Source organism: Muntiacus reevesi, chromosome 2 (genome assembly GCF_963930625.1).
Source record: "Muntiacus reevesi chromosome 2, mMunRee1.1, whole genome shotgun sequence".
NCBI lineage: Eukaryota > Metazoa > Chordata > Mammalia > Artiodactyla > Cervidae > Muntiacus > Muntiacus reevesi.
Window position 1 is genome coordinate 442,698 of NC_089250.1, and position 18,942 is coordinate 461,639.

The 18,942-nt window shown below is 46.7% G+C and overlaps 1 pseudogene; it reads right to left on the bottom strand.

Annotated features, from left to right (window-relative positions):
- Positions 1-253: 253 nt before the first annotated feature.
- Positions 254-17,956, bottom strand: LOC136159800 (neuroendocrine convertase 2-like; annotated as a pseudogene).
- Positions 17,957-18,942: the final 986 nt, after the last annotated feature.

The following is an 18,942-nucleotide window of genomic DNA, read 5'->3' on the forward strand; positions in this document are numbered from 1 at the left end:
CCTGTGTTGGTTGGCACGATATCACCTATCTGAAGGACAGAAATGAAGGGCTTAGAATCACAAACAGGACAGAGGTGTGAGTGGGAGCATTGTATTTGGGGCACAGAATAGAAAAGGTTGCTTCCATGGGAATGAAAAGAACCACTGACAATGAGTGAAGCTTCAGATCTAGACGTGGGCATCGCTAGTGTGGGGGGAGGGTCACTGCTATGCTCCTGGAGGAGGTGGCGGGGATGGGGGAGGGGGCCGAGCGCTAGTCCTTGCCAAGGATGCTCTTCAGGCTTCTCTGCATGACTTCCTCCAGCTCTTCCTCCAGCTCCTCCTTCTTGGACATGGCCATCTTGGACTGGTGACCCCACACCACCTGGTCAATGTAGGGGGCACTCTGTGAGCCGTGCAGCAACAGCGTCCACTCCTTCAGCACCCCCTTCTGGGGCGCGCTCCCCACGAAGCCCAGCTCCAGGGTTCAGGTGCCCCGGGTGTCCTCCCCCCAAGTGTGGGTGGTCATGAAAGGCCACTTGTCGAAGCCCACCTTGGCGGTGGCGTCTCAGGGGCACTGGCTCAGCGGGATGGACTTGGTGCACATGGGGGACATCATGTTGATGTTCAGGTCCCCTCTCCTGGTCACGTTGACTGTGACGACTGCTTGGACGTGCTCCAGATAGTGGACGAAGTTTTCCTTCCCCTCGCATGTGTCGGTCGTGAGTGTCAGCACCAGCTTGCCAGTGGTCAGAATTTTCCTGAGGGCAGAGTGGCGAGGAGACACAGTGAGGGGTGGGGACACTATCCCAGGTTTTGTTTTGTTTTTGTTTTTGTTTTTAATTTTTGGCTGCATCCAGGGGCATATGGGACCTTCGCTCCCCCACCAAGGATCGAACCCCTGTCCCCTGCATTGGAAGTCAGAGTCTTGATCACAGGACTGCTGGAGGATTCCTATCCCAGGGGTTTTGAAGGCCACTCTGGGGAGCGGGGAGAGCACGGACTCTGGGGTTTATTATTATACCAGCTGTGTGACCCTGAGAAAGTCACTTGCAGTCTCTGATCTGTTTGGATGGGGGATGCAGCTGATGCAGTTGACCCCCTTCCCACTTCTCCTAGGTCTCTGCTGAGTTCTCTTGCAGCTGAGGCCCCTGTGGACCCTGATGGCAAAATGTCAGGGATTTGATCCAGAAGGAAAAACCCTAACCAATGATTGACAGGAGGATGTGAGTCAATACAGCCTGGGTTCCTCACTGCTGGTGGGGACAACTCAGTGTCCCCAGTGGGGTTGAGCCTAGTTGCCCAGGGCAGCTAGATGCCAGTCAGCACATCCTCTGTGTCTTCTCTATTGGGTTGCTCTCTCTCCCTGGCTACATCGCCTCCTCCTCACCTGTGTCTCCTGAGATCATCTTTCAGAAAAAAAAACTGTCAGCACCCACGTCCCACTAGGGCAACTGAGAGTGGGACGGGAGCTCAGATGTCTTTCTTTTACAGCACTAAATACTTTCATAAAGATAAATCATTGCTGAAATGATTGTTATGACTATCATAACAATATGATTGCGGCTCAGAAGTGACTGGTCATGGCCACACCTTACCGGTATGAGGTTGAGCACACTCTCCCCTCTCTACTGAGCTTCTGCTGTTCAGGTCAAGTGTTAACGTTGATTTCCAAATTCACCTAAAATCCAGAGTTTGCCACAGCCTTCAGGGGCTTCCCTGGTGGTTCAGATGATAAAGAATCTGCCTGCAATGCGGGAGACCCGGGTTCAATCCCTGGGTGGGGAAGATGCTTTGGAGCAGAGAATGGCAACCCACTCCAGTATTCTTGCCTGGGGCCATGAACAGAGGAACCTGGCAGGCTACAATCCATGGGGTTGCAAAGAGTCCGACAAGACTGAGCAACTAATACTTTGCTCAAGGAGCTGAGTGGGCAGGGGAGGGTGGGGGCTAAGCCGGACTGGGTGCTCTGGGAACATGATGGTGGCGGGGTGAGCCAGGCTGCCTCTGCTCACTGACTTGGATGGTCCATGCAGATGCCTCACAGCCAGTTCTATTCTTCCCTTTTATTTTAGTCAAGCACCCTTCACAGACTCTCCTGATAAAATCTCTTTAGAAAACTGCTTTTTGAGCTGACTGCTTCTCCGAGAAGATGAGCGCTGAGGAGACTCATAAACCTGACAGTCGCCACTCAGCGGCTCCCAGCCCGTTTCTGTGCAGCCTGGGGTAGACTTGGCTGCTGCCAGGGGGCCATGGAGCCATGTGGCCAGCCCACGAGAAGCTGGATTCCTGGCACTGAGGGCTGCTTCTGTCAGAGGCCCAGCTGGCCTGGGCACTGACCTTGGAGCCTCCCTGCCAGCCTCTGAGCTCTTCCAGCATGGCATCTGCCCCAGACCTCATTCATCAGAACCTGAGATCAAGTTCAGGTGAGCGGTGGGCGAGGGGGCAGAGGACACCCAGGAGACCAGAGCCCTTCCAACAAGGCCTGACTTCCCCCACCCCAAATTTCCCTGACTGGTCTGACCGCCCTATTGCCTATCACCGCTGTTTAGACGCCTTCCTTGTGCCCGGAGAAGCTGACTGAATAGTCATTCATTCATTCATTCCACAAATATTGATCCCATGACTGCTAAGTTCTATGCTGTGAGGACACACCAGCAAATGGGACAGGCTAGGTTCCTGTACTCGGGGAGCCCAACTGAATTAGTTCTGAAAGTACTCTCGAGGGAGGGGCTATATACGTATAGTTATGACTGCCTCAGGGCTTCCCTGCTGGCTCAGATGGTAAAGAACCTGCCTGCAATGCAGGAAACATGGGTTTGATTCCTTGTTGAAGGGAATGGCAACCCACTCTAGTATTCTTGCCTGGAGAATTCCATGAACAGAGGAGCCTGGCAGGCTACAGTCCATGGGATCTCAAAGAGTCAGACGCGACTGAGTGACTAACATTTTCACTTTTCATGACTGACTTGGCTTGTTGTATGGCAGAAACCTACATGACATTTTACAGGATATATTCTCCAATTAAATAAATTTTTTTAAAAAAGAGCTCTCAATGTTCCTTTCATTGAAATAATGCTTCTGAGACCACCCACAAAATTCAGTCTTCTGGACCTTATCCAAAATCTCAGAAATCAGAACCTCTGAGGAGTGGGGCCTTGAGAGATATAGTTTTACACACAAACTAACACATTTGTATGTACTTTCATCTTCTATTATTTGGGCACACTGTGTGTCTTGTGGGATGTTAGTTCCCCAACCAGGGATCGAAACTGGGTTCCCTGCAGTGGAAGCACCAAGTTCTAACCACTGGATCACCAGAGAAGTCCCTCCCTTTTTTTTCTAAGAAATTTCTATATATTTGAAAGTTTAAAGTTGCTGTCATAGTATATGTGTACATGTGTATTTTGCTGAGAATAAAACTGTCACAACAGAAGATCATTTGGGAAATGTAAATTCTTGATGAATTTGTATAAAACCCTGTAAGAAACATATAGGCAAGAGCATCTATATATATATAGTGAGAGGAATTTAACTTGATCAACTGAAACATAATAAAAGACTTTTCCAGATTAAAAAAAATAATGCTGCTAACACTGGGTAAGCTCCCAGCTGGGGTGAGCTGCTGTGTGCGCTGTGACGGTCACACTTCAGGGCTTCAGATTCCTTAACTAACATGAGGGCATCAGACGGCCTATTTCCAGTGTTGCCTCTGGCTCCAAATTCCAACAAATATTTGGATTAGGCAGAGTGCTAAGTGCACTTGGAACTAGGAGGGAAACGGTCATTCCTCCTGGCATACATTCTCCATCTCCCTCCCCCATCCCCCCCAAAAGCACAGAGCATGAGGATCAACAGAAAGCCAGTCTTTCTGTCCACGGCCATTGTGGAGAACAAGGTCTGATGTCAACACAAATCACGACTAAGCAGAGTCCCAGAGCTCCTTCTCCTCAATACTGTGGTTGTGCCACCTTTCTGCTAATTGGGTACACAAGCCAAGACACAGCTAACTACATCCTGCTCTCGTCACACTGCCCACAGCCCCCACCTGCTGTGGTCCAGAGCCTGCAAAGGCACAGATGCTGTAAGGCTTCCCCTTAGCAAAGTTCCTCTTTGTAAATCTCTCCCTCTTGGCAATAAGGAATGGAAGTTCCAGGCCCCAGGGCTCTGGAGATTGGATACTCTGAAACTGCCTAATGATACAGCTCTGCCTGGAAACTGGCTGTCCCCAAATCAAATCCAGCGTGTCTCAGAAGGCCACAGAGAGGGCATCTGATACAGTCGCCAGTGTGGTGGTAGCATCTTCAGTGTATTTTCCACGACTAGCAGCAGAGCTTACTGTCCCCACTTACTCCAGGTCCTGCACAGAGCTGCCCACACAGTGGAACCTCTCAGGCACCGTCTTCCAGTCTTTGGCCATCTTCACCATGGCACCTGTGTCTAGGACCCCGTAGCCAAAGAGGTGATCAAACTCCAGGCCAACCCAGTTCCTCCGCCACTGATGGACCTCATTGTGAAGCTGGTTCTGCTTGGAGGTGAGCAGTCAGATGCTGCATGTCTCTCCAGGTCAGACCCAGGCTGTGTACCGGAGGCAGGGCGTTTGAGGACAAGGGCATGGGAGAGGGATGAAGAGGAGGAAAAAGAGACACAATGACTAAGATAGCACATAGACCTCAAGTAAGATTTTGGAACATCTATGAACCCCCGAGTCAAGAGAGGATTATCCATGCATTATTTATAATATAGGTATAGCTGTACATCAGTTAAAAGTCTTGCCTTTCTTACTTAAATATATCAAATGCAAAAACTGACACACACTTGGATGGCTAAAATGAAAAAGGCAGACAATATCAAGTGTTGACAAAGATGAAGGACAACTGAGTACTCTGCAGATGGGAGTATAAATTACTGCAAACACTTTGGAAAACAGTTTGACTCTTATCTTCTGATGTTGCCCAAGTGCTTAAGCTGTGGCCCAGAAGTTCCCTTTCTAGGCGTGTAGCCAACAAAAATGTGTGTATATATTCACTAGACATATATATGTACTGGAAATGCCCATAAGCCCAAACTATGAAGCCCCCAAATGCCCATCCACAGTAAAGTGGATAAGCCAACTGAGATGTATTTATTGGACGTGGAACACTGCACTGCAGTGAGAATGAAATATAGCTACTCAGAATAACTGGGATGAAGAGAATGCCGACCCAAAGAAGTCAGACACAGAGGAGAAAAAACTGTATGATTCCAGTCATTTAAAGTGGAAACACAGGCACAGCCACTGTGTGCTGTCGGAAGCCAGGCTGGTGGTGGGTCTCGGGCAGGCGGTGCTGGAGGGACACAGAGGCTGCCGTTTGCGCGCCAAGCTCTGTTTCCGGGTCTGAGTGTTGGCCGTGTGGAACTGTTCCGTTTGGGAACATGGGCTGTCAGTTCTTCAAGAGCAGAGACAACAGCCACAATAGCTGGCTCCCCAGGGCCCAGGACGGCCCTCCTTGGCACTCTCTTCATTCAGCAAATAAACAAGTTGGATTGCAGAGGTGTCTCTGGAAGTTAGCGTCTGCTATTACTCAATGTCTGTGTTTTTCAAAGTGTCAGTCATGACCCATTTGTGGGCTAGAAGGTTGACTGACTGCATGGGATGTGTATCTGGGTTGCACAGTAAAATCATTTGTGGGACATTTAAGACCAAACCGCTCCAGCCTCATCTCAGACTAAGTAAATCAGAATCTCTGGGAGGGAGACCCAGGCTTGGGAAATTGTTAACACTTCTAAGGTCATTCCAGGAGACAGCTGAGGTTGAGAAGTAGGTTCTTTAAGAATGAAGCTGTCAAGAGTGGAAGAGAACAGAAAAGAATAACAGTGTGACTGTAAAATGGGGAAAGTGTGTGTGTGTTATGTGTTGGGTTGGAATGCAAAATGGATTTCTCACAGAGAGTCATGGTCAAAACAGTTGGAAAAACCTTGCACTACAGTTCTCCTCAGAATCAAATGATTCAAAGAAAATCACTCATTTGATAAAATCTCATCATGGGCAGGTTTCATTGGTTCAAAACTTTGAATGAGAGTCAGAAGATGCTAGTGATTCATATGCTCTTGAAATATAGACTTTCAGTTTTTAAGGAGAAAGTTTCAAGGAAAGTCAATGCTTATTTGAGAAATTTAAGAACATATTTATTTAGGACATATGGTCCCCTGGACATACAGACTAGGTGAACAGTGTGAAATTTCCTGACATTGATTGTGGCTGAAAGCTCAGTGTTTTGGTAGAACAGGATTCTGAATCATTTAACTCAAAACTGTTGATAAATGAGGATCTGTTAACTTCAAGATGATCAGAAGGCTAGCTGGCAGGTAGAGTAGCTCTCACCTTTGCAAGGGGTTTTGCCACAATAATGTGCTATTCTTTCTGAAGGACCTCCATGGATTTGCTCTCATGGGGCCCGTGAGAGAGAAAGAGTGTGTCAGAATGAGGATGTTCTCATTTCTAAACTAAATCAGAGCAAGGTCCATAGTCCAGCATCAGAATTTGTGACCCTGGTTGAACAACCATTTGCTTATGCCTGAAAAGTAACACTGAATCCCTTCTAGTTTTATATTCTGAACAACTTCTGAATTTATGGAAGGCATGTATATGTGCTAAGTCACTTCAGTCATGTCTGACTCTTTGTGACCTCAGGCTCCTCTGTCCATGGGATTCTCCAGGCAACAATACTGGAGTGGGTTGCAATGCCCTTCTCCAGGGGATTTTCCCAACCCAGGGATCAAACCCACATCTTATGATTCCTGCATTGGCAGGCGGGTTCTTTATCACTAGCTCCACCTGGGAAGGCCTGACAGAAGACAGTGTGTTAGTGTTAGTAGTCCAGTTGTGTCCAGCTCTTTGCAACCCCATGGCCTGAAGCCTGCCAGGCTCCTCTGTCCATGGAATTCTTCAGGCAAGAATACTGGAGTGGTCTGCTATTCCCTTCTCCAGGGGATCTTCCCAACCAAGGGATCGAACCTGGGTCTTCTGCATTGCAGGCAGACCCTTTCCTGTCTGAGCCACCAGGGAAGTCCCATTGTGTAAAGCAGGGATCTCACAACCTGCTTCAAGCTTTAATCCTACTATGGCAGCTCAAGGGTTGTAGGTGACACTTATTAACTAACACAAAATAAATGTACAGAATATCTACAGTATGGAAATCACTCTGTTCAGTGTTAAAAGCAAGGAATAGGTCATGCTCTTAAATAATTTATATAAGAGTTGGGAAAGTAAGACAGATCTGTGGAAAAGCACTGCACAGTCAAGTGATTCTATGAACATCTATTGAGTGTGTATCATGTCCAGGCTCTATACTAGTTCTGAGCAGGCTGTGGGAAGGTCCCAGAGCCTGCATTCTGGGAGGCAGACAAACAGACAGCTCAATATTTAAACAGGGGGGACCCGAGCTCCCTCCCTGTCATGCCAAGGGAGCCAGCAATGGGGACCTGGAGTTATCCCAAGGAGAGCATCTCACAGAACGTGGACCAGCATCAGAACCACGTGGGGACCCTTGGCAAACATGGATTCCTGGTCTCAACCTCAGCTCTCTGGCATCGGACCTCCTGGAGGCTGTGGGCCTGAGGATTCACACTTAGGACTGTGCCCAGGTGATGCTTCTGCACACAGGGTTTGAGAACACGGGTCTGAGACGGCGGTTCACAACCTTCGCTGCACGTGTGGACAGCATGAACACAACGATGACGTCAGACAGGACCCGGAATTGTTGCTTCCACGGACCTGTCCATACCTCTGCCAAAGGTTTGAAGGATCCAGAGGCGGGAGAAGGCAAGAATTATGCAGGTGATAAACTTTAAAAATCACAGGAGGTCCAGAGCCCCAAGTGTCAGGGAGAGAGAGCCGCGGACTGAGACAGGAGAGAACCACACTTTAGGAAGTCGGAACTTTATCTGAGGAATAGATACGAAGGCAGAGGCACTTGGGCTGGTCTTTAGAAACATCATTCAAAGAAGGAATTAAGACGTGTGGGATTGGAAGGCAGTAATATTTAACAGCAGTATGAAGGAATCTCTCAGACATAATGCTGAACCAAAATGCCCATACTGATACTTAGGTGATGGTCTATTTCCTGATTTGGGTGCTGGCTGAACCAAAATGCCCTTACTGATACTTAGGTGATGGTCTATTTCCTGATTTGGGTGCTGGTTACATTGATGTTTAAGGCTTCCCTGGTTGCTCAGATGGTAAAGAATCTCCCTGCAATGCGGGAGATCTGTGTTCGATCCTTGGGTGGGCAAGATCCCCTAGAGAAGGAAATGGCTACCCACTCCAGTATTCTTGCCTGGAGAATCCCATGGACAGAGGAGCCTGGTGGGCTACAGTCCACGGGGTCTCAAAGAGTTAGATGCAACTGAGTGACTAACACCAATACTACATGGATGTGTTAACTTTATAAGAAGTCTTTGAGCTGTCCCTAACATGTGTACACTTGTCTCTATTCCTATTATACTTTGATGGGGCTTACATGACAAAATCCATCCTTGGAAGGTCACTTTCAGAAACACTGTTCTAGCCTAGAACGTGGGCCGCTTTACTGTGGATGATTCTCCTGGGCCAGAAGTTTGCCTCCTTATGACCCCCTCAGACCTGGCTTGGCCCTCTAGAACCCCACAGAAAGCCTGGGGTAATGGAGAAAACCCCACATATGGGAAGGTAACTGTGTGTGTGTGTGTGCTAAGTCGCTTCAGTCATGTCCAACTCTGTGCGACCCTGTGGACTGCAGCCCTCCAGACTCCTCTACCCAAGGGATTCTCCATGCAAGAATATTGGAGTGGGTTGCCATTTCCTTCTCCAGGGGATCTTCCTGAGTCTGGGATCGAACCTGTGTCTTTTACATCTCCTGCATTGGCAGACGGGTTCTTTACCACTAGCATCACCTAACCTCCACTAGAGATATCCTGTGAAACTTCTCTAATATTGGACTCCCTGGGAAATGTGAGCAATGATCCCTGGGGAATCAAGAAAGTGGTTTCAAGCATTTGGCAAAAAAGCATTTTATGAGATTAAACAACAAGGTGATGACTAATCAGGACAGAAGAATCGGTTCCCTTTGTCCTCTGGAGCCACAGGGATGGTCCTTCTACCTCTTTCATGGTCCTGAAGGGTGGATGTTTTAGACAGGATAATTTGTTTACTGCATTCAGGTTGCTTTGGAAAAGCTTTCCGGTTGGCCCTCAGAGTGGGAAACAGCCCTGACTGCTGCCACATTTGTCCCCAAGGACTCCCAGGTGCCTCGTCTGAACACAAAGAGAGATGAGCTGCAGAAAGTGTTCACAAAGAGAGCTTCCTCCCTCTGGGCTCTCTCCCGGGGCTATTTCATGCTGATCAGAGGTTTTAACTCCTGGTTTTGTTGTTGTTCAATCACTCAGTGGTGTCCGACTCTTTGCGACCCCATGGATTGCAGCATGCCAGTCTGCCCTGTCCTTCACCATCTCTGGGAATTTGCTCAAACCTATGTCCATCGAGTCAGTGATGCCATCCAACCATCTCATCCTCTGTCACCCCCTTCTCCTCCCGCCCTCAATTTTCCCCAGCATCAAGATCTTTTTCAATGAGTCAGCTCTTTGAATCAGGTGGCCAAAGTATTGGAGCTTCAGCTTCATCCTCCCAATGAACATTGGAGCACTTTTGTCCACTGAAAAGCCTTGAACTTTACACCCCAGGAAGGGTTTATGCAACCCGGCTCCCTTGCCTTGATTTGGAATAAACTCTGAGGCATGATTTACACTCTAGAACTCCCCCTGGGGTCAGACTGAGGCCAGAACCTCTGGAATCATATCCTTGATCAGATCCTTTCCCATCTCTAACCTGCTTCCTCTCTTTCCCAGTGGTCTCTGCTGGGAACACATTCTTAATGAATCACACCAAACTCTAATCTCAGGGTGTGTTTCCAACCCACGTGGCTGGTGTTCTGAGAAATTTGAGGACTGGCTTCCAAGATGGGCTTGAACCACCTCCTACCGGGTATCATTTTCCCCCCTGTTTATGGCAAAAGAGTGCTCAGTTGATAACCACTGCTCCAAAATGAAGTATGCCTAAACAGTGACTGCATTCTTTTCTGTAAGAAAAGCTGCGAGTGTGGTAAAGAATGAGGAATAATTGGTGCAGAGTCCATGAATCTGTTGAAAGTTCCAGCAGCCTGTTCCAGCATTTTGATTGATCTCGATGTCACTTTGTTGGCATATAGCAGTAAAGAACTCGCCTGCTAATTCAGGAGACATAAGAGATGTGGGTTTGATCCCTGGGTCAGGAAGATCCCCTGGAGGAGGGCATAGCAACCCACTCCTGTATTCTTGCTTGAAGGATCCCAGGGACAGAGGAGCCAGGTGGGCTAAGTTGTTGGTGTATACACCTGGGCAGGTGCTTGCCAGAATCCAGGGAGACTTTGAGTTGAGTTCTGTCCTCTTCGATTTAAGGGGAGACCAGAAACTCCTTCTTGTTCCCTGTCCTCTGTGAGACTCTGTGGCAGGAGCAGCCTCCCTCTGCTTGTCTGCTCCCAACTAGAGTGAACGAGACCAACTCAGACTCTAGGACCCAACAGGTCCTGAGAAGAACCGTTTCATTTTTAGGAAATGCACATAATATGTAAGTTGGTTTTTTTTTTTTTTTTTTTTTTTTTTTTTTTTTTTTTTGTCTTGGTGCTTAATAGGAAGAGAGTGTCCATCTCTTCTTTCTTAAATTTTCCACCTGAGTTTTGTTAACAGAATCAAAGTTTGGCTTGGCCCAAAGACAGAAATCATTCCCAATTTGGGGCTTTATCTATAAAAGGAGGATAATGATGCCTTTTTTCTGCTTAAAGGCATAGGGGTTGGACTAGATAATCTTTTGAAGTCCTTTCCTATTCAGGGAATCAGCTCTTACCTCCTTTGCAAGTCAGAAAATGCACTGCATCTGTGGAGAGTCAAGCAGGGATGCTGAATATTGCTGCTAGAAGCTCTGGTTGCCCAACAACAGCTGACAGGGATGGGAACTCAACTTCCCTTCCCCAGGAGCCAGAATCCAACTTCTTACAAGTTGCTGGTTCTATATTCTCTGATAATTCCTTGCATAGTGGGCATCTGCACTTACACCACATGGATGTTGCCTGAAGCCACAAGTTCATTGCTCAAACCAAAGGTGAGTCTCTGGTTTGCACTAAACCAAGGGAGCAGGTGGGCAGGGACCTCTGCTGATGCTCAAATCCAAGGTGGGTCCAGCAGCGGTGATGTGTGGCCTCTCCGTGGGATGGTGAGAACAGAGAGAGTGGGCTCCTCTCACTGGTAGCTGGAAGGTAGCAGCAAAGCCCATTTCTTGGACTACACTGTGTGACTTTGCCCACATTGTCTCAGTATTAAAGTGAGTTCATCATACAAGTTAACAAATCTGGAGCAAGAGCATCCTGTATCCACCACATGTTCTGAAAACCTTGCTAGATAACCAGCTTGGCAATGATCTTCTTTCATTTAACTGATTGGGAATATTATTAGAGTGAAACAGCCATGAAACCCACAGATGAAAGAAAATATCCATGTACCCCCATGTGTGGTTGGGTGTTGGGCTCTTGTGCTCTCTCAGGGATGTAATTTTGTGGGATGTGTGTGTGTGTGTGTGTGTGTGTTTCATTAGCAATGCCTGCCAGAGTTCATTGGCCCTGACTTTTTACTGACTCTCACACCCACTTTTGCCTCCATGGACACTTGGTGTTGGGTTGGGAGACTTGTGTTAGTTCACCCTGCAGAGCTGGCTCTTGGTCCCAAGCTGCAAACATACTTAGCCTCTAAAGCCAGTGCAAACACTCCAGCTGCTTCAGGAGCAGCCGCGGATGTTCCAGAATGCCTGAGGGTGCAGTTGCCATATAAATCTGGGGTTGCCTGGATGGGAAAAGTGTGAGGAATAAATGAAGAAACCCCACCGCTTTAAACCCAAAACAACACTGAGCAGAGGATCTTCTGTTTCTTTTACTTAAAGTCTGCCTTGTTCTGAAGACGATTTAGATAGAGGTAAGAATAAGCTTAGCACTCATGTATCTATTTTGCCAGACATTTTATCTGAGCTTCCTAGTAGCCTATGCAAAAAGGGAAACACAATCAGTTATAGTGTCCATAAGATACAAGCAAGTCAACTGTTTAGAGAGGTAACTCAGCAGCTATTCTAATAAAGAGATATCTATTTTCTGGACCCTAAAAGGAAACATTATAGGTGGAATGTGACAAGCCAATACCACCACCATAGTTAATGCAATGCTGGAGTTTGTTACACTGAGATTAGCTCAGAAAGCTCAGGGCTATTTCAAAAAATCTCATTTCCCTTCAGGAAAAATGGGTGGCATTCCCAAAGAGGAAAAATGAAACAAGTTCAGCTAAAGTTTGCCTAGAGGGACAGCCATTAAAGAGAAAATGTTACATTCTCTACATCTAAAATCCACCAAGAGATTCTGGAACACAGTCAACAAGACAACTGCTACATCAGTGATCACTCCAGGACTCTTAAGTGGGGAGGCTGATAAGCTGAGTTTTAAAGGATGAAAGAGAAAATCCTCATCTTCAATGTTTGCGAGAGACAGGGTTTTCATTAAGATTGTTTATAAACCATGAGAATACTCATTTCTCCTGTTTGTCTGTAGGCACCTTGAGTGGGTCTATTATTTTGGGGAACAAAGCATCAAGGAGGTTTGACATCATCTCCCGGGGAAAGTGACTGTATTCAAAGAGAATTTGGTGCCCCTTCTCAGCTGTAGTAGAAAGAGTCACAGACAGGGGCTGAGGACAGAGTGATCCCACTGGAAGGCCCTTGGGACAGAGAGGGGAGCTTCTGGGGGAATGTATGGGAAAAGGTTTACAAGCAGAATGAGTTTGGGACCACCCTCACTTGTCCCTTTCTGCCCACACAGCTCAGAAGATGAGCGAGTGAAACCTCCTTCCACTTGGGAGGAGCTGACACATTTTCCATCCTCCCCAAGACTAAGGGGAGCTGAGGGGGCTCATGGGAGAAATCAGGGGGCCTCATGGGGGAGCCAGGCTAAGGCCTGGGTCTCTTGCAGGCAAGGAACTTCTGCTAGCTCATGTGAGAACCTGGCCAGCTGGATGGGTGGAGCCCAGGCAGGACCTTGTGACTGAAGGGCTAGCTGGCACTGATGACTGCATTCTTGTTCCTGCCTTACTCCCAACCCTGGAGAAGGTGGTGTCAAGGCAGGATGTAGCCCAGCAGGAATATTGAGCCACCCAGTAAATGCCTGGCTTGGAGGACTGAGAAAAGGCTGTATGTCTAGCGGACTTGGAAAATTCACTATCACACCTAAGTGCCCAGAAAGGAAGGTTGCTCAGAAGAGTGAAATAAATGTCTGTGATTCTTAATCTTTTGGTTTTCTCAATTGTGGAACCGGTTTAAAAATATTATGAAACACACTACTCTTCCTTTGCAAAAACACACATGTGCCCACTTCTAGGGAGGTCTATGGACCAGGAAAAGTCCATCCATGGATGCCATTTCTAAATTACTCTAATAAAAGGATGTGTTCTTGGCTCAGATGGGGTGCACGTTTGATGCTCCAGTTCTTAATATTAGTTACCTTATAAGCAATGTGCTGGGGCAACATCTTGGTAAACTAGAGTTCATCATTATTTGTAAGCCAGAACAATGAACAGGAAAATCTATGGACCATGAGCTGGACGGAGGTCATGGCGTTCTTGTTTTTCGTGTGGTCTCGACCTTGATAACAAAGCATCACCAGCCAGAAGAGGGGGCATCTTTCCTCAGAATGGGGGGCTGACTCTTTGAAGGAGGGCCCTCCTTCCATGATGTCACCGTGTCTGGGTATGACGTCACGAATGTCTACGCGCACCCCTGGCCCGCACTCACAACACCGGCCTCAGGGTTCCGCTTGCGCCCGTTGTTGAAGGTGAAGGCCAGCGTGGAGGAGCAGCTCTTGTGGTAGAGCGTGGTCCTGCCATCGTTGATGGCCGAGTTGATGTAGATCGTCCACATGATCGATGCGTAGCCATCGCAGTTACAGTCGTCGTAGCTGCCGCCGTCGCCTGAGGCCCACACGTAGATGCTGCCTGTGCCCCCGCGGCCCTGGGGGTGGGGGACAGAGAGGGCTGCGCGGACTGCAGGGGGGTCCGCCTGGACTCTTGAGCAGTTGAACCCAAGGGCTGGCTTCATTTCTATCTGCCCTTAAAAACCACTGTCCTTCTGAATAGGCACCCTGAGAATTTTTCTTTGCAGGAAGGATTCAGTATAAAGTCACCTCAATTTACAATTTAATCTGGGAATAACAAGGTGGGAAAGACTGGAAGAATCTCCTTAAAACTGACAAATGAACTGCTTTTAAACATAGAACATCCTCATGGTAAAAAATCAAAGTATATGGAAAGGAAAATGAAAAAAAAAAATCCCTCTACATGTAATACTTACATTCTTTCAGGCATTTTTCAGCAAAAATGCAAATGTACTTGTAAATTTATACTTAGCTATGTAAGATGTAAAAGATATTTATAGCTAGCTTCTGTTTTACACATATTATATATATTTTACATAGGTTTACATGTGTATGTAGATATTGTAAGTATTAAATACACATTTACTTACAGATTATATATATATATATGTGATATATATATATATATATATATATGATACATATATATACATATACATATATATATGTATATATGATACATATCCCTGGGAAGATCCCCTGGAGGAGGGCATGGTAACCCACTCTGGTATTCTTGCCTGGAGAATCCCATGGACAGAGGAGCCTGGAGGTCTGCAGTCCATGGGGTCGGAAAGAGTAGGACAGTCTTGGCAGTTGAGCATGCACACACTCCAGAAGAAAAGAGATGTCTGAATTACCTCCAAGGTCTCCTGCCTCCTGACAATGAGAAGTGACATTTTGATTGCTTCTAATAGGACTTGGAGTTAATTAGCCTGTGACTGGCTGAGTTGATACACCAACAAAGATTGATTCAGCCACAGCTGGGAAGTGTCCTCAGTGTCTTGGTAAATCTGTCTTGGAAAACTTCTTCCAAACTGGCAACACCCCGCAGAAACCAAGACCCAGAGGGAACCGTAACATCTTTACAACTGAGAGGGTGCAAGGCTCACCCTCTCAAGCAGGCTCAGATTTGGGCTCAGTGTCAAGGAAGGGACCCTTGGAAAGTGAAACAGACATGAATGAATCAGCATCAGTGAGTGAGGCTACCCGCTGGGGAACCTTCCCCTGAACCAGCCCACAAGTGGGCTGCCAATGAGACAGGCAACCTCTGCTCAAAGGAAACCAATGCTGAAAGCATTCTCACCTTGATGTAGGGAGACTGGTTGTGACTCTAACTTGTTAGGCTTTCTCTGTATTCTTGACACCTTTATATTATAGTCTGTAGCCCTTCCCACTAAGAGAGGGAGGTCTGTTTCCCACCCTTGAGTCTGGGTTGGCTTCCTGCCTTGCATCAGCAAATGGAATGTGGTGGGCAGTGGTGCTGGGTTGATTCTGAGCATAAGTCTCAAGGAGCCCGACCCATGTCCGCTTTCTCTCAGAGACCATGGGAACCAACCTGAGTTAGCGTGCAGGTGATGACAGACAGCCCGGTCGGGTTCACTGCCACAGCTAACAGTGACCCCACATGGGCGGCCACCCCAGACCAGCCAGTCTGTGGCTCACCTTCCAGATGACCACAGATGCGTGAGTGAGGCCACCTGAGATTCGCCAAGGATGGCCCAGGTTGGCAGAGCAACCCAGCTGACCTATAGACCCACAATCAGAGTTAATTGGTTGTTATTTTAAACTACCGAGTTTTGGGGAAGTTTGTTGTGTGGCTTTGCTCACTGATACACAGAGAGCAGTATCAGGATGTTTCTGAAGAGTTGGCAGCAAACATTAGTTTTGTTTTGGACTGTAAGACTTAACCCACAGGAATATTTTGATTGCTACAAATTTTAAACTTCATTTTCCTAAGCTGTTTGTGTGTGTGTGTGTTCATGAGGGTGATAATAATTATATTCTTGCTTCTAATGATTGGATATCAGTAGCAAATAGTCCCTGACTTCTGGGCAAGATGGGCCACTAAAGAGAAGACCCTAGTTCTGGGGGCAGATGACTGGGGAAGGGGCGTCTATAAGAGGGCTGAGAACTGACTGTAGGATGGTCTGTTACCAACACACCACACTGTCCTGTTAAAATGACACCCCAAGATCCAGTCCTGCTCCCCAGCTTCACCTGAACTGCAGCTGGGATGAAACTGAAACAGAACAACTGACTCACATTCAAACAATCATTTGGAGGGTACAGGGAGAAATTAGATGATAATTTATATAAGCACACACTTATAGGGCACTTAGTGTGAGGCAGGGACCACCCTGAACACCTTACATGGTCACTCACTGCATCCTTACAGCCGTCCTGTGCAGCAGTACCGTTCATACCAGTCACATGGAAGACAATATACATAGAAAGAAGCACAACAAACAAACACAAGAGCTAAGTAGGACTTTGAAATTCTGGGGAGGGTCACAGATGAAAAATATGACCACTGAAGAGAAAGACAGCATCTCAGGGTTGTCAATTTTCCCCAAATTAACTTACAAATTTAACGTGGTCCCGACAGATGCACTGTGTCATTTGGGATTCAATCAGGCAGATTCTGCCATGCTGGGCAGTTCACTACAGGGAGTTTTATCCAGGAAGAAAGTAGTAAAGAACCAAAACCCCAACTGGGGTGTGGAGGTCACCCAGAGATGAGGGAGGAGATGGTCCAGGAGCCTGCACTTTGCTCAGGGTGGGCTGCCTGCTGGGGTCCCCTGCCCTTACTCTGCAGCCCATGCTTGAAGGAGACTGACTGTCTACCTGCCCTCAATGTTTATCTGGTTTAGGCTGCAATTACCTGCTCTGCCTCTCCTACCCTTCCACTCTTTTTTTTTTCCCTCATTTTTTTTTTAAGGCAAGTGCACTTAGATGAAATTTAATATGTGGTGCAACTCCACTTTGAATTCTCTCTTTGTATTAGTCTTTGGAGTTTAGCAGGATTAACTTCTCTTAAAAGATTTCATGAAATGAGAATTTGTTAACAAAGCACTATTGATGGTATTTAGCCACCGGTGTTCTCAACCAGGGGTGATTTTCTGCCCCAGGGGGCATTTGGCACGGTTGGAGGCATTTTGGTGCTCACTACCAGCATCTAGTGGGTGGAGGCCAAGGATGCTAAACTTTTAATGCAGAGGACAGCCCTCTGCCCCCTGCCCCTACCAGTGACAACTAAGAATGAGCTGGACTAATTGTCAACAGTTCAGAGGCTGAGTCTTTCCTCTAACCTGTTGGTAAAGGCAGTGATTTTAAGAGCATAGCCTAAAGCAGCCTTTCACAGACCCCAAGTTTCTTAAAAGTTCATATGGATTTTGTAGTTTGCTTTTGAGAGAGTAGCAGGCAGGGAGGCTAGGGGTCTCCAAGTGGAGGAAGTAGGCTGCCAGTGTCAGACATTTTTTTTTTTTTTTTATCTCTTTCTTAAGCAGCAGGTGGAAACAAACTACAAGTGTCACTTTTTTTTTTCTCTTCTCTATACAAAATTAAAAGGAGGTTTCTATTAAAATTTTGTGTTGCCATGAGGACACCTGGTTCCACTTGAACTTAACGTTTCTCAAACCTTGAGTTAACCAATACATTTTTCTTATGGAAATGTTTTTCTTAAACTATGTTAATGAACTAAGTATTTACCCTAGACTCTGTCTTTCTTCAAGTTGGTTCTGCTTAACACTCTCAGAACGGATAAGGGCTCAACAAAACAGTTTGTTTTACTCACACATTGTTCTCCTAATCTATGTTAATGAAGCTCTATGTTTACTTGGAAACCTGCCTTTCAAGAGTCATGTCAATCATTTTATGGCTCAGGACGACTCACCTTGTGTCAATGTTATCTCAAAATGCATGTTGTGGGTGAGGGGTCTGGTGCCAGTCTCTGAGTTTTGCGACATTCCCTTTTGCTAATTAGCAGCCTAGCTTCCCTGGTAGCTCAGATGGCAAAGCTCTGCCTACAGTGTAGGAGACCTGTGTTCGATCCCTGGGTGGGGAAGATCCCCTGGAGAAGGAAATGGCAACCCACTCCAGTATTCTTGTCTGGAGAATTCCATGGACCAAGGAGCTTGGTGGGCTTCAGTCCATGGGGTCACAAAGAGTCGGACATGACTGAGCGACTTCACTTATAGTAGTTGTATAACATCCCGCTAAAGACTAGCAGGGAGCACGCTTTCTGCTCCCTTCTGATGTCTATGTCAGAAATTTTCTCTGTCTCTTTTATACTTTAATAAAATATTATCACACCAAAGGTCTGAGCTATCAAGCCTTGTCACTGGCCCCAGATTGAATTCCCCTCTCTGGAGGCCAAAAACCCCAGCGTCTTTCACAGCTCAGCAATGACCTTTCACCTTTAATATAAAAATAAAGGCACAAATTGCTTACCATTGGCTAATGTAAAGTTCCAGCTCAAGGCTAGTACCTTGGCTCCATATACTCTCAGCACGTATACTCTCTCCATATTCTCCACTTCCTGTCCCAGGTGGTGGAAATCCTGCTTTGAGAGGCTTGGGGCTGAAGTGAAGTGAGTTGGTCCCTTCATCCTACCTGGTGCCACATGACCCAGACTAATGACTACCCACCCCCTCTCCCCCAAGCCCCGACCCAGTGGTGATATCTGCTTGCAGATACTGATGAAGCCAGCCTGATAGAGTTTGCCTTTTTCTAGACATTGAATTACACTAATTTTTATTTTCCAGTCACCTCGACATTTTAATAGAACACTGATATACTTTAAAAAGTCTGTATTTTTATTATGAAAATCATATGCTTTGTAGAATGACTGGAATCTAGACTATGAAGAAGAAAATAAAAATCCTATGTAATCTTCTGTGAATAGAAAGCCACTGGCAATATTTGGTGGATTCCTGCCAGTTTATATATATAT